Raw genomic sequence first — 11,819 nt, forward strand, 5'->3', positions numbered from 1 at the left:
CACTATTAGTAGTGGCAGGCTAAGCCCCAGGCTTCCCTGGGCATGGTGGAGACGCAGTGGTGCATGCATGCGCGGCTATAATTCCGATGTTGTGAGTGCGCTCCAAGAGGACAGTGAATGCCGAACGAAGCGGTCAGTGCGCTTACCTGATAAGTTGGGCATTTACGAGAACGCTTCTGCTGTCTTATAACTTAACTCGTGGGTACGGTAAGTCCCCATATATGAATTTGTGCCTAATAGAAACTTCTGCGGTAACAAGCGTGCAGGGATGGCTTTTAGCATGTCTTGAAAAGTGAGGTTCAGGCGTCTATCCACGCTCATGGAGGGAACAACTGGTCCCTTGTTTTCCAATTACCATGAATTCGTTCGAGACAAGGTCGGCCGGTGCCCGGCGCACTCGTACATGTTCGTTCACTCCTGCAAAGGATGTCGCGCGCCAACTTGGACCAATCACGGAAAGCAGGGGTGAGGTCTAACCCTCCTGTTTTCTGGTTTTGACCAGTCAACATCGAAACACGTAAAATGGCGTGTACAGGAGCAGCAAACACCGGACTGCATGGAAAATATTAAAATAAGAAGATTGGTAAATCGGTTTACGTGTTTAAAACGGCCAAAACCATTCATGCTCGAGTGTTTTTGTATTCACGCCACGCGGTCGTGTGGCTCTGATGTTGAATCTCGCGGTGGTCGTTGTAAGTACATATACCTACAGATCTGTTAGACTTTAGGGAGTGTTTGCAGGCCTCGGACCTGACCACCATTAGAGGTTGTTTAAGCCCCAGGCTGAATGAAGATGCGTGTGGTGTACAAAGACGAATCTGGGTATTGCTAAGTTATATGTGGTTGTGCTTTGCTTGTGACGTATTGGTGAAATACAAAACGTCGTATGTTGATTGCTGAAATATATTCAGCAAGGCATAACCTGCTGGTATTCATCTGGTTCGTCCCTGTGGGCAACTTTGGGTTACCTTCGAAAACGTTTAGCTGGTATTGACTCACCCGTGTTCGCACATATGGAAACAGGCGACATGCTACCGTAGGGCGGCTTAATGTGACACCAGTGAACTATGTGCAAGTAGAAATGGTAGTCCGTGGTTAGGAAGTACTGAAACACCTTCGAGTCCCGCATGGAATGAAGCAGACGCACTGGGCGCCAGGCACTGCTGCCCGCGCCCGCTCGTTCTCTCCTTTAAATATGTATACATGAAGATGACTCGTGCAGGCAAACGACATCGAAAACATGCATGTGCCTGCATTCCAAGCACGGACTCAGGTTCCCATATGCGTCCACATTAATATGATCTTGTGATCGGACCCTAGTATACATTGGGGCTTCAGGCACACGTCTCATTCGAGGGTCCAGCCACACATCTTACTCGTCTCCTTCCGTTAAGATGCTCTTCTAACCGTCCCCGGCCTCGATTCCTCAGCACAGACGACGCTGACAAGCGTTTAATGGCTTAGCAGAACAAACAAAGTGGGCAGGACACATCGCTACCTGCAAACTGATTCCAAGCTACTTTGTTTAAATAAGCCAGTCCTGCTGAATCGACTGTTGAAGGCGTTATGAAAGTCGGCGCGTGGTTTGAAGCATGGAACTGTCGCAGAGGTGAACACGACGTTTACTTACTCGAATAAGTATTCACTGATTGTTATAATCAAATGCGGAATGACCAAAGCAACCTAGTTTTGCTCAGTGCTATCGCGGTCGGTGGCAGCGGTCGCGCTAAGGGTTAAATAATATCACTGGGCAGAACGAACCGTGCCGAGCATTGCGGCATTAAACTTCCGCCACTAAATTCTGTCCTTGCCTGGAATTGTGCGATCGGATGGTGGGGGCCAGGGCTAACACAACAAGCACTGCTTAGCATGAGCTCTGATCCCAGAAATTCATTCATTCAAAGGGTTCGGATTAAATCTTACAAAAATGAAAAATTGAATTTATTTCCGCAGAGGAAATGTTTAGTTAAGACCACGGGCCGATAACTTGCAAAGTTTACCAGCACGGGCAGATGGTCATGCAAAATGCTGCCTGCTTGTAGCACATAACGTGGTTTCATGAGGGTTTCAGCTATGGTGTGTGGCCAATTTGGTATCATTTGAAGGCACCGCTTGCCCATGCTGAGCCCGTGGCCCACCAGAGCCCATGTGGGCCATTTTAAACCAAATAGGGGCCATACGGGTGAAATGGCTGGGTCGTAGCTGGGTTGTTCAGGCAACACTTGAAGTTGTTCAGTGTAACCGCGGTCATCAGGTGGGATCCTTTCAAAAAGGTTCTGTTTGCAACGGCTATGAGGTCGACAGGCAAGGCTCTGATGAACGCCTGGTCAAACAATATGTCGTTTGATGCTGTTCCTAGCGATGGATGGAGTATTTACGCTCTACACGACTTGTTCAGTTTGCACCCTCCTCTGTTTTTTAAGTTTGAGTTAGACCTTGGAAGTCAACTGGTATTACGAATGAATACTTTATTCATTCTAGAACTTATCTACCTAGTGCAAGTAATTTTGGCCTCAAATACCGGCAAATTTAGACGTTCTGGTGTTCAACTTATTTTACATGGAATTTGACCCTGAAGGTGAAATGCTGTAAAAACTAGCATTGCTCCTCTGGAATTTGACATTGTATGCCTCCGAATTTGGGTCTCAAGTCGAAAGTTTCGACTCAATATGCCGGTGCTGGTAGATTCGGACGTTTTGACGTTCCCCATCATTTGATTTTGAGTTTGACCTGTGCTGTCAAGGTTTGTCAGGACGAAGACCTCATCTACTCGACACTTTACCTCGGTCGATCTTTAGGAACCGGTTTTGTTCCGTCTTCCATTTATCTTCCTGGCGATTTTGAGCGGCATATGACACTCGCCGTACTTTGACGCTAACACGCGCCCGGGTGGCCAGTTGGATACCCTTCGATAGGAGGGGTTCAATTTGACCCCCGCCCCTGAGATCTTGGGAATTAAGAGAGATCGACACACCAAATTAAGAGAATGTGTTGACCCGCACGTAAACTCTTTTAGGTCAAAGTTTGAGGTCCCTAGGTCATGACCTTCGGGTGAAATAAGGTAAAACAAGGTCAAATTCCAGATTGGTATCCAAAGGACTCCTAAAACCTCGGCAACTGTTCTAAGAAAAATGTCACACAGTCAGTTAAGGTCATTGATCTTGTTTGACCCTGAAACATGCGCCCGGGGGGCCGGTTGGATACCCTTCGCTCGGGTGGAGGGGTCAGTTTGACACCCCCCTCCGAGATCTCGGGAACTAAGAGAGCTAGAGACACCAAATTCACAGGGTGTGCTGGCCTGTATGTGAACTCACTTAGGTCAAATTTTAAAGTTCCTAAGTCATGACCATCAGGTCAGATAAGGCCAAACAAGGTCAAATTCCAGATTGGTCTCCAAAGGGCCTCTAGAACCCAGGCAACTGTTTTAAGCAAAATGTCATACGCTCAGTTAAGGTCAGTGACCTAGTTTGACCTTTTGAAGATCATGATGACCAAAATGATATAACACCGTTTTGAGTTTTGCATTTGGATAAGCAACAAAGATAACGCTGGACAATATGTTCCTAAAAGCAGCTTGTTGACCTGGGTCATTCTAGGTCAGTGAACTATTCTGACCTATAAGAAGTCAATGGAAGGTGTATACTGCGGTTCTTGCCATAAACATGTTCGGAATGAGCGCCAGAAACCAGCCCACACAGCAAGCCCAGGAGTAATAAAACGGGTTGGTTTTGTCCTTGGTCTGACCCACATGCTTGACCCTAGGTCAATACTATTTATTTATTAAATTGTTGTTTTGCCTTAGATAGTGTCTCAGTGACGTCTGGCTTCGTCTAGCACTCCGTTGTTTGATCGGATTGAACGATTCCCTAGAACGTGCTTTCGCTGAAACCCTGGCCTGGCTTTGACCTGCCATAGGTCAACGACCTTGCAAGATATATTTAAATTTTGATGTCAGACGACCCGCTATTCTATTGCTTACAACTATGCAAAATTTGGCGCGGCTACAACGCGCCGTTCGGAAAATATTCCGGGAAAACCTTTGGGGGGTCAATTTGACCCACCCGCCCAAGCGCGTGTTCAAATTGACCCTGAGAACCCTTCGCCGCTGTCGCAAAACGGATCTTATATTCATGATGAGTTCAATAAGCCCACCGATGAGCGAAATTTTAATGAAATCAGACGTTGTGGTTCACTCTGAGTAGGAATACGCCACTAGATCCACGAACATCACAAATAAACGTTACCAAAACAATGTAACTGCAACCCGAGGCTGACGTACTTCTCGGACAGTGCCGAAATCGCGGTCAAGTCCACCGAGAAGGACCTCGGGATCTTCGTGGATTACCGGCTCCAGTTCCACGTGCAGACGGCGGAAGCGATCTCCAAGGCCAACTAGATGCTGGCGGTCGTGAGGTGGTCTATTGCCAATATCGATGCTCGCACGTTGCCATTGCTTTTTAAGATCTTAGTACGTCCGCACTTAGAGTATGGCAACGTTATCTGGGGCCCGTTCGGCAAACTGGACCAGAAACGGCTGGAACGGGTTCAGCGACGAGCTACCCGGCTTGTCTATGAAGTGAGGCGCCAGCCATTACCTGAGAGGCTCAGACTTCTTAAGTTGCCCTCACTGTGCTATCGTCGTCGCAGGGGAGACGTGGTAACAGTGTACCAGCTGTTTCACGAAGGCATGTCGCTATCGGAAGAGGAGTTCCTGACAAGGCACAACTCGGAGGTGACGAGAGGACACCAATGGAAGCTCAGAAAACCTCGAGCTAGGACTCTCGTCCGTCGCAACTCATTCAGCACGCGGGTTGTCAACGACTGGAACGCTCTTCCACACCCGGTCGTGTAGTCGACCTCAGTTGAACAGTTCAAGGCTAGGCTTGATACGCACCGGACTGAGATCCATGTACGACGTCCCACACTGAATCTTCCCATAATTTGAGACTGTTTGATTACCGGACCGGGAGCCTGACGGGACCGGGACCTACAGGCCTAGTGGCCTTTTACAATTCCCGATCACCATAAGGTGAGGTAAGGTAAGGTTTTAACCCTACGCCGTGATGACGTCATTTGAGGCTTTTGAGACTTTCTATCAACTATTCGGCTTTTTTGCTCAACCCTGAGTCTGGAACGTCTGGCATTTCTGAGAAAGTACGCAGAGTCGGCGGGGTGCGAAGGCAGGAGGGGGCGGGGCGGCTGGTTAAGGGTGTGGGGGTGAGGTGTAGGTCTCAGTTGAACAGGTACAAGACATATCCAAAGGACACCAAAAATAATGCTGATGAAAATGAGACCAGCATTTTGTATGTAGCGCGCAGGTGAGTTGAGGTCTACTTCTGGCCTTTGATAATGTGATCCATACCTGTGTTACGTATTGGTTCCATTCATTGTGGTCTTAAGAGACTTTTACAAACCCATTTCTTTATCTACAGAAGACTTGTTCGCCCCAAAGCATTAACGTAAATCTCAGTCCCGTGCTAACCTGTGCTTAGGTTAGAATTTGATGCATCATGTGCTCTGTCACAACTTGTCATTTATCTCTGGGCATGCCAGTGTTGCCCTCTCTACTGCATGATGCATTTTGTCACAGAAGTTGGGTTGGTTGCTGATCCAGATTGACCTTGAAGTGCAGTTGGGTTGTTAATGGACAACTGGTGGACCAAGGTCATGTGCCAGCAGTACCTAATTTTTGGTTGTTACAATGTTGTGGCTCGGCATAATTTTAGGTTGAATGCAGTATTTTGACTCAACACACACACTCGGGCAGGGATAGGGGTCAATTTGACCAGCTCAAAGGTTTTCCCGAAATGATTTCTGGATTATATGGCCTAGCAGCATCAAACTGCATAGCTGTAGAGAAGTTATGTTATGATACAAAAAGAAAGATGTACCTTGTAAGGTTGTTGACATATGATAGGTCAAAGAAGTTCCTGGCTGTTTAAACAGCAGCTCTGGAGAATTGCTCAATGTAATAGAACTAGCATCTAAGAGTGTTGGATGAAGCCATGCATATCTGAGATGGTTGCTTAGGCAACATACCAATTGTATTTAGACTTACAACAAATTTCACTAACCTATGATGAGGTATGAAGGTCAGACTGAGGTTAAGACTACTTCACTTTTTACGTGAGAGCTAGTTTGTGGGGTAATTTCTGGTGATCAGTTCAAATTTATGAGTGGCAGGGACTGCAACAGATATGCTCCATTTTTGTTAAAGGTCAGAGTAGGTCACTGACTTAAAATGACCCAGGCCAACATTTTGTTTTTAGGAATATGCTGCCTTGTGTAATCCCTGATACTTATTTGAAGGACAAAATAGGAGGACTCTTGCAGATATTTGGTCGCTGGCCTCATAAAAGCCAAACAAGGTCACTGACCTTGTTGAACACCATTGACCTTTTGCTCAGAATGGGTACTCAGGAAGGTGCATGGGACACCTGAGGCACCAATCTAGGAGTTTGACCTTGTTTGAATGTATTTGACCCAAGGTTATGATCCAGGAATCTCAAACTTTGGCACAACTGAGTTCACATATAGGCCAACCCACCATGTGAGTTTAGTGTCTCAAGCTTTCTTATTTTTGTCTCGGGGTCAAATTGACCCCCACCCACACAAAGGGTGTTCAACTGGCCACCCATGCACAGTTTTTGAGATTTCATGGGGTTCAAATTGCCTCCCCCCCCCCCCCCCCCCCCACCCATGTAAAGTGCCACCCAGACATGTGCAATTCACACAAGTACCTTATGCTGCAACAATGAACTGACAATCACCTGGTGTTTTTAAGGAATCAAGACACTATAAATAATGATAACAGGAATATGTTAGAGACATCTCACCATCTTACACTCATAATACAATATTATGAAAATGGCAACAGATGTCAGTGCAATGTATCTCACACCAATGGCATGATACTGACACATCGAGGTCATCAACCAGATGAGCCAGCATCTAACTATGACCAAAGCTTGTAAATTATTGTCTGGCTTACAACAATGGCCAAAGATAATTATCATATTATTGTTAAAGTGACCAAATCTCAGGTCAGATGGGCCAGGAAGGATTGAGCAAGCATCCCTTCCTATGATTCAGGGCCAGTAATATGTTAAATGATACCATGGGAGTGAGTGAGTGAGAGCCACTTTCGCTATCTCAGTTTCTAATGCTTTACATACCCAAAAGTTCCTTAGGTTCCTTAGGTTCCAAAAGTTCCAAAAGTTCCAAAAGTTCCATGTGTACCCAGCCATCCCAGCTGTTCCATGCATTAAAGTACCAATGCAGGGGCATACCTTGCATGCATTGGGGCATTTTCTAAATGTCCCTGGATCAGTACTCCTCACCCTGCTTCTATAACACTTAGACAACTAATTGGTATGATATTGAGTAGATTTTCCAAGGTCAGGGAAGACTAACATTTGATACACAGACTGGGGTGTCAAACTTGGGCCCAATCCATCTGACAATGTGATGAGCTGCATAGATTTGGGATGCAGTATTTGAGCTGTTCCCCAGGCATTGTGGCATTGTTGAAACACTGAGCAGCAGTGAATGGAAATTAAGCCTGAATGCATCACTGTAGCATTTTGAAGGTCTTTGGATGGTCTCCAGCCAGCTTGTGCACTTGTCTGTCACAGGCATCACCAACCCACCCTCAAGTGACACCCCAGTGGCAGTGTGCATCTCATGCCACTGATGTTGTCACTGGTCAGATAGTCGTGAGATGGACATCCTGAGTTATCAGCTGTGTAGTTTGCACTGGTAAGTAATCCAGATTGCAGGCAAAAGAACATAGATGTATATCCTTATATTTTTCAGCATTGTTCATGGACACAGAGCTTAAATGCAACACCCATTTCAATTGCCTCTTTTTGGCTCAAACCAGCCTGAATTGAACTCCATGTTGATGTAGAAAGGGGACAGCTCTGCCTCATCTTCTGTTGCCCCTCCCCACTCTGAGTCTGTGACATCCTCATATATGTCATCCTCATCACAGTAGCTCTGAACATGGTCAGCTGGCTGCTGCGTTTCAGTCGTTGGACTGGAAATGTTATGCAGTGAAGCTGACCGAGTCGAGGTTCTTTTCACTCCCCTATTTGCCGCATATGTGGGTAGCTGCAGGCCCTTAATGCATCCAAGGTCGTTGTAATCCTTATCAAGCTGTCCGCAGAGTCCTAGTTCTGACCTGGTCTTCTGCATTGGTGCTCTTGTTGCCAAGTTGTATGTTGCTTTTTTCGACTGTTTTTGACTTCCAAAAACTTTGTTCAACATTTGCCTCATTGCAGATGTCTTTTGTTTGCATCCTGTGCCCCTGATTCTGATTTGGTTTGCTTTGCTGTTTGCTGTGATATTGCTATGGGTGTTGTCCTGAGTCTTGTGTGTTCCAAATTGTGCTATTGTATGTCTCTTGTACAGATCCTGTTGCGCCTCTGATGAGACTGGCTCAGTTCCTTGATTTGCAAATTCACATGCTTCATGTAATGTCCTAGTCTGGGTACTAGTCAGCGGCATGATGTCACTCAGCCTCGATGTGATTGAAGAGCAGGACATCTGACCATCATCAGCACAATGTGACTCTGCTGAACTGCTATGCACGATGGCCCTAGGATGAGCTGGCTGGGCCGGTGGTGGAGATATGGCGCTGGTAGGACGAGGCTGAGAGTCGGGATTGGCGGCAGCACCGTTTCCAAAACAAGCTTGCGGGGCTGGATGCGCGGGTCTGGAGCAGGCCGGTTGCACCAGTTGCGCAGATGCGGTGTTAGCAGCGCGAGCCGGTGGCACAGCACGAGCGGACCCAGCGCCCGCCGACCGCGGCGGCTCGGCCAAACGGAGGCTCTTCATGGCCTCCAGCTGCCAGCGGAGGTCGCTGAGCTGGGCGTCCCGCTCCTGTAGCTGCCGCTCCAGCCGGTCCAGCTCGGCTGAGGCCAGCGACGAGGCACGCACAAACTCGCGTCGCAACGCGGCCGTGGCGGCCAGCTCCTGCTCTGCCTGCCGCAGGCGCAGCTGCGCCGCCTCGGCCGCCTGTAGCGCCCGCTGCAGCTGCGGCCCGTGCTCCCGCCGCTCCTGGCGCAGCTGCTCCTGCACGGCGGCCAGCTGTCGGCGCGTGTCGCCGTGTTGGCGCCGCTCCTCGTCCAGCAGTTGCCGGTACTCGTGGCCGAGCAGCTGCGGCGCCAGCTGCGGCCGGGAGGGGGCGCCGCCGTTGGCCTCGGCTCGTGCCGGCGGCGCTGTCCTGTCTGGCCGCCGCAGTCTGCCGCCGGTGTCGGGCGTCGCCGACGCGGGCGGTCCATCCGACACCGGCTCGGTCGTGCTGGCGGGCTCGGCTACCGCGGCGGGGTGCGATGCAACCCCAGCCGACGGCTGACTGACCGGGCTGGCCGGTGCTGGTACGGGCGGTGACGGCTCTGCCGCCGCTGTGTGGGCCCTGGCGGGGCGGCAGCCCCGTGGCTTTCCCTGCGGTGGCGGCGGCGGCGGCTGACGCCGGTGGTCGAGCGAGCCCGGAGGGCCGCGGTGCCCACCTCCGTACGTCGTGGCGGGCCGCTCTGGCGGGCTGGGCCGGGCCCGGTCCTCACCTCCGCCTCGCGCTGCTGCTGGTCGGTGCGGTGGGCTGGGGCCACCGCGACAGGAGTCCTCGCCTCTGGCGTCCGGCTTGCCGGGCGGGCCTGAGCCGCCGCCGCGCCGGTCGTCCCCCGCCGGGCCGTGATGACGCCCGGCCGGACACAACGCTCTCTGAGACACGGGCCGCAGCGAGGCGCGCATGTCGGCCTCCACTTGGGCACCGGTGCGCGCACACAGACTGGTGACGCGCTCGAACTCGCGGTAGATGGCGGTCAGCTCGTCGTCACACCACGGATCGCCCATGTCTGGCGGCGCCCGCCATCCCCGCCCCCGAACGGCGCACGGCGCTACAAACAGGCCGGCCAGCGCGCTCAGGGGGCCTCAAATTAGCAGGGCGCCGCTGACCGACTGTCCGGGGCTTGGTAGGATGGAGTACGAGCACCAGCAGCTTCAGTTCATCGTACGCGGCCTTCTGTATTTATCGCACGGTGCTGCAATCCGTCTTTGTGATTGGAGGGCCGAGTGGCTTTTTTCGAGAACAGCATGTAAGGCTGGCACTCTCCTAGGCCTGCTATGAGAAAAGGGAAGTCGTGCCAGTGAACAACCGCATGCAGCTGGGCTCACCCTAACAGTCATTGTAGCATTGCAGCCTTTAGAAGCATGGCTTCATTAGTTGCCACGTCAAATCTTTCGTACATCGCACTGTCCTGTAGTCATTCCCGATTTGGTCGACATCTATAGCACTGAACTCGGTCAAACCTGAACGCAGCGTAGCAATGCAAAGAGCAATGCGCGGCGCGGGGCGCGCCAAACCCAGCAAGAACAAAAATACCGCGTTGCACATAAGTGATGGTAGCGCGGTTACGGAGAAGCCCTGCAACCTTATTGCGTTTTGCTGTGTCTGTTGACTCTGGTTTTGATGAGACCCATCTGGAGCTGGATGTCATGGCTCGGTCCGTGGTCCTTGGCGTCGGCTGCGCCTGACATAGATGCCTCATAATCTTATGTCTTGATGTGAAAACTTTTAACGTGCATTGCGGAAGTACATAGCTGTGCCTTTTTATTTGCCATTTATTTAATGTTCGTTTATTTTTACACATCGCCATACTTGTAGGACTTGCTTGCAACTTCGAATGAAGTGCTAGTAATGGGCCGTATTGCTCAAGAGTACAGCTCCCTGTGGTTTTCTGCTGTGTTGTCAGCAAGACCATATGCTACAAAGCTGTAAGGGGTTTGAGAACCGCATATACAACTGGACGTGAGGGTAGCTCGGATAAATAAACATCGGATGGGTCTGTTACTGTGAATATCTTGCTTCATGCACGGCACATCAACATGCCAGTTGATGCAATCCATGCGCGGAGCACGGAAGAGTTTGCTTTGATACAGCACGAGTGTTTATGAAACGGCCCTGTGTTCTTGCGTCTTACAGGAAACGCCACTCTTGGCAGCAAGCTTTTAACTCTGCGCTGACAGAGTGTCCGCAAACAGCGTCTTTTCTCGTCCTTACAGGCAGCGATGCCATGCTCCGTAAAGCTGCCAGCACCGTAACATGGCTCTGAAGGTTTTGGAATCGAAGTTACAAAGCTCGACATCTGCCCTAGCTTTTCTCCAAGAGCAGCATCAAAATGTGCTGCGAGACCTTCACGCCGAGATTGATCTGTTGCGCCGGCGGTGCCAAGGTAGGCATCTGCTGGGCGACAGCCGTGCTGCTGTAGCTTGTAATCAGGCTGCTGCGTCTTTCAACCTTCACAGCAAAAGACTCTTATCTCAGATTATTGCGAAGGTGAACGTATCGTAACCTCCCACATATAGCGTTAATTTTTCTGAACCGTTTTTCCTTGGGTTTTGGAGGGTCTCTGTTTGCCCTACGCCCACATATATCCCCCTGCTGTGCTTACGTAAAATGTAAACCTTAGCCTCGTTGCTTCCTAATGCGGCATCGGTTGGCAGCAAATGTCCTTGGCGTCCGCGGTGACAGTTCTCTGTCGTTTGTGTGTGCGGTGTACTGTGGATGTGGCTGATCATCAGCGCATGTCTGGATTACAGGGGCTGTTCCGTGCGTTACCAGGCCGTGCCGTGCTGATGTGTGGCGTCAGCCGCTCCCGTCGTGTGCCATGTGTGGCGGCAGCCGCTCCCGCCGCGTGCCGTGTGTGTGGTTACAGCCGCTCCCGCCGTGTGCCGTGTGTGTGGTTACAGCCGCTCCCGCCGTGTGCCGTGTGTATGGTTACAGCCACTCCCTGCCGTGTGCCGTGTGTGTGGTTACA

General features: G+C 50.4%; 1 pseudogene; it reads left to right on the forward strand.

Moving 5' to 3' along the window:
- The window catches only part of LOC119111520 (uncharacterized), a 12,042-nt pseudogene extending 11,181 nt beyond the window's left edge, over nucleotides 1-861 (forward strand).
- The last annotated feature ends 10,958 nt before the right edge of the window (nucleotides 862-11,819 follow it).

Source organism: Pollicipes pollicipes, unplaced genomic scaffold (genome assembly GCF_011947565.3).
Source record: "Pollicipes pollicipes isolate AB1234 unplaced genomic scaffold, Ppol_2.1 Scaffold_7261;HRSCAF=8764_pilon_pilon_pilon, whole genome shotgun sequence".
Lineage (NCBI taxonomy): Eukaryota > Metazoa > Arthropoda > Thecostraca > Pollicipedomorpha > Pollicipedidae > Pollicipes > Pollicipes pollicipes.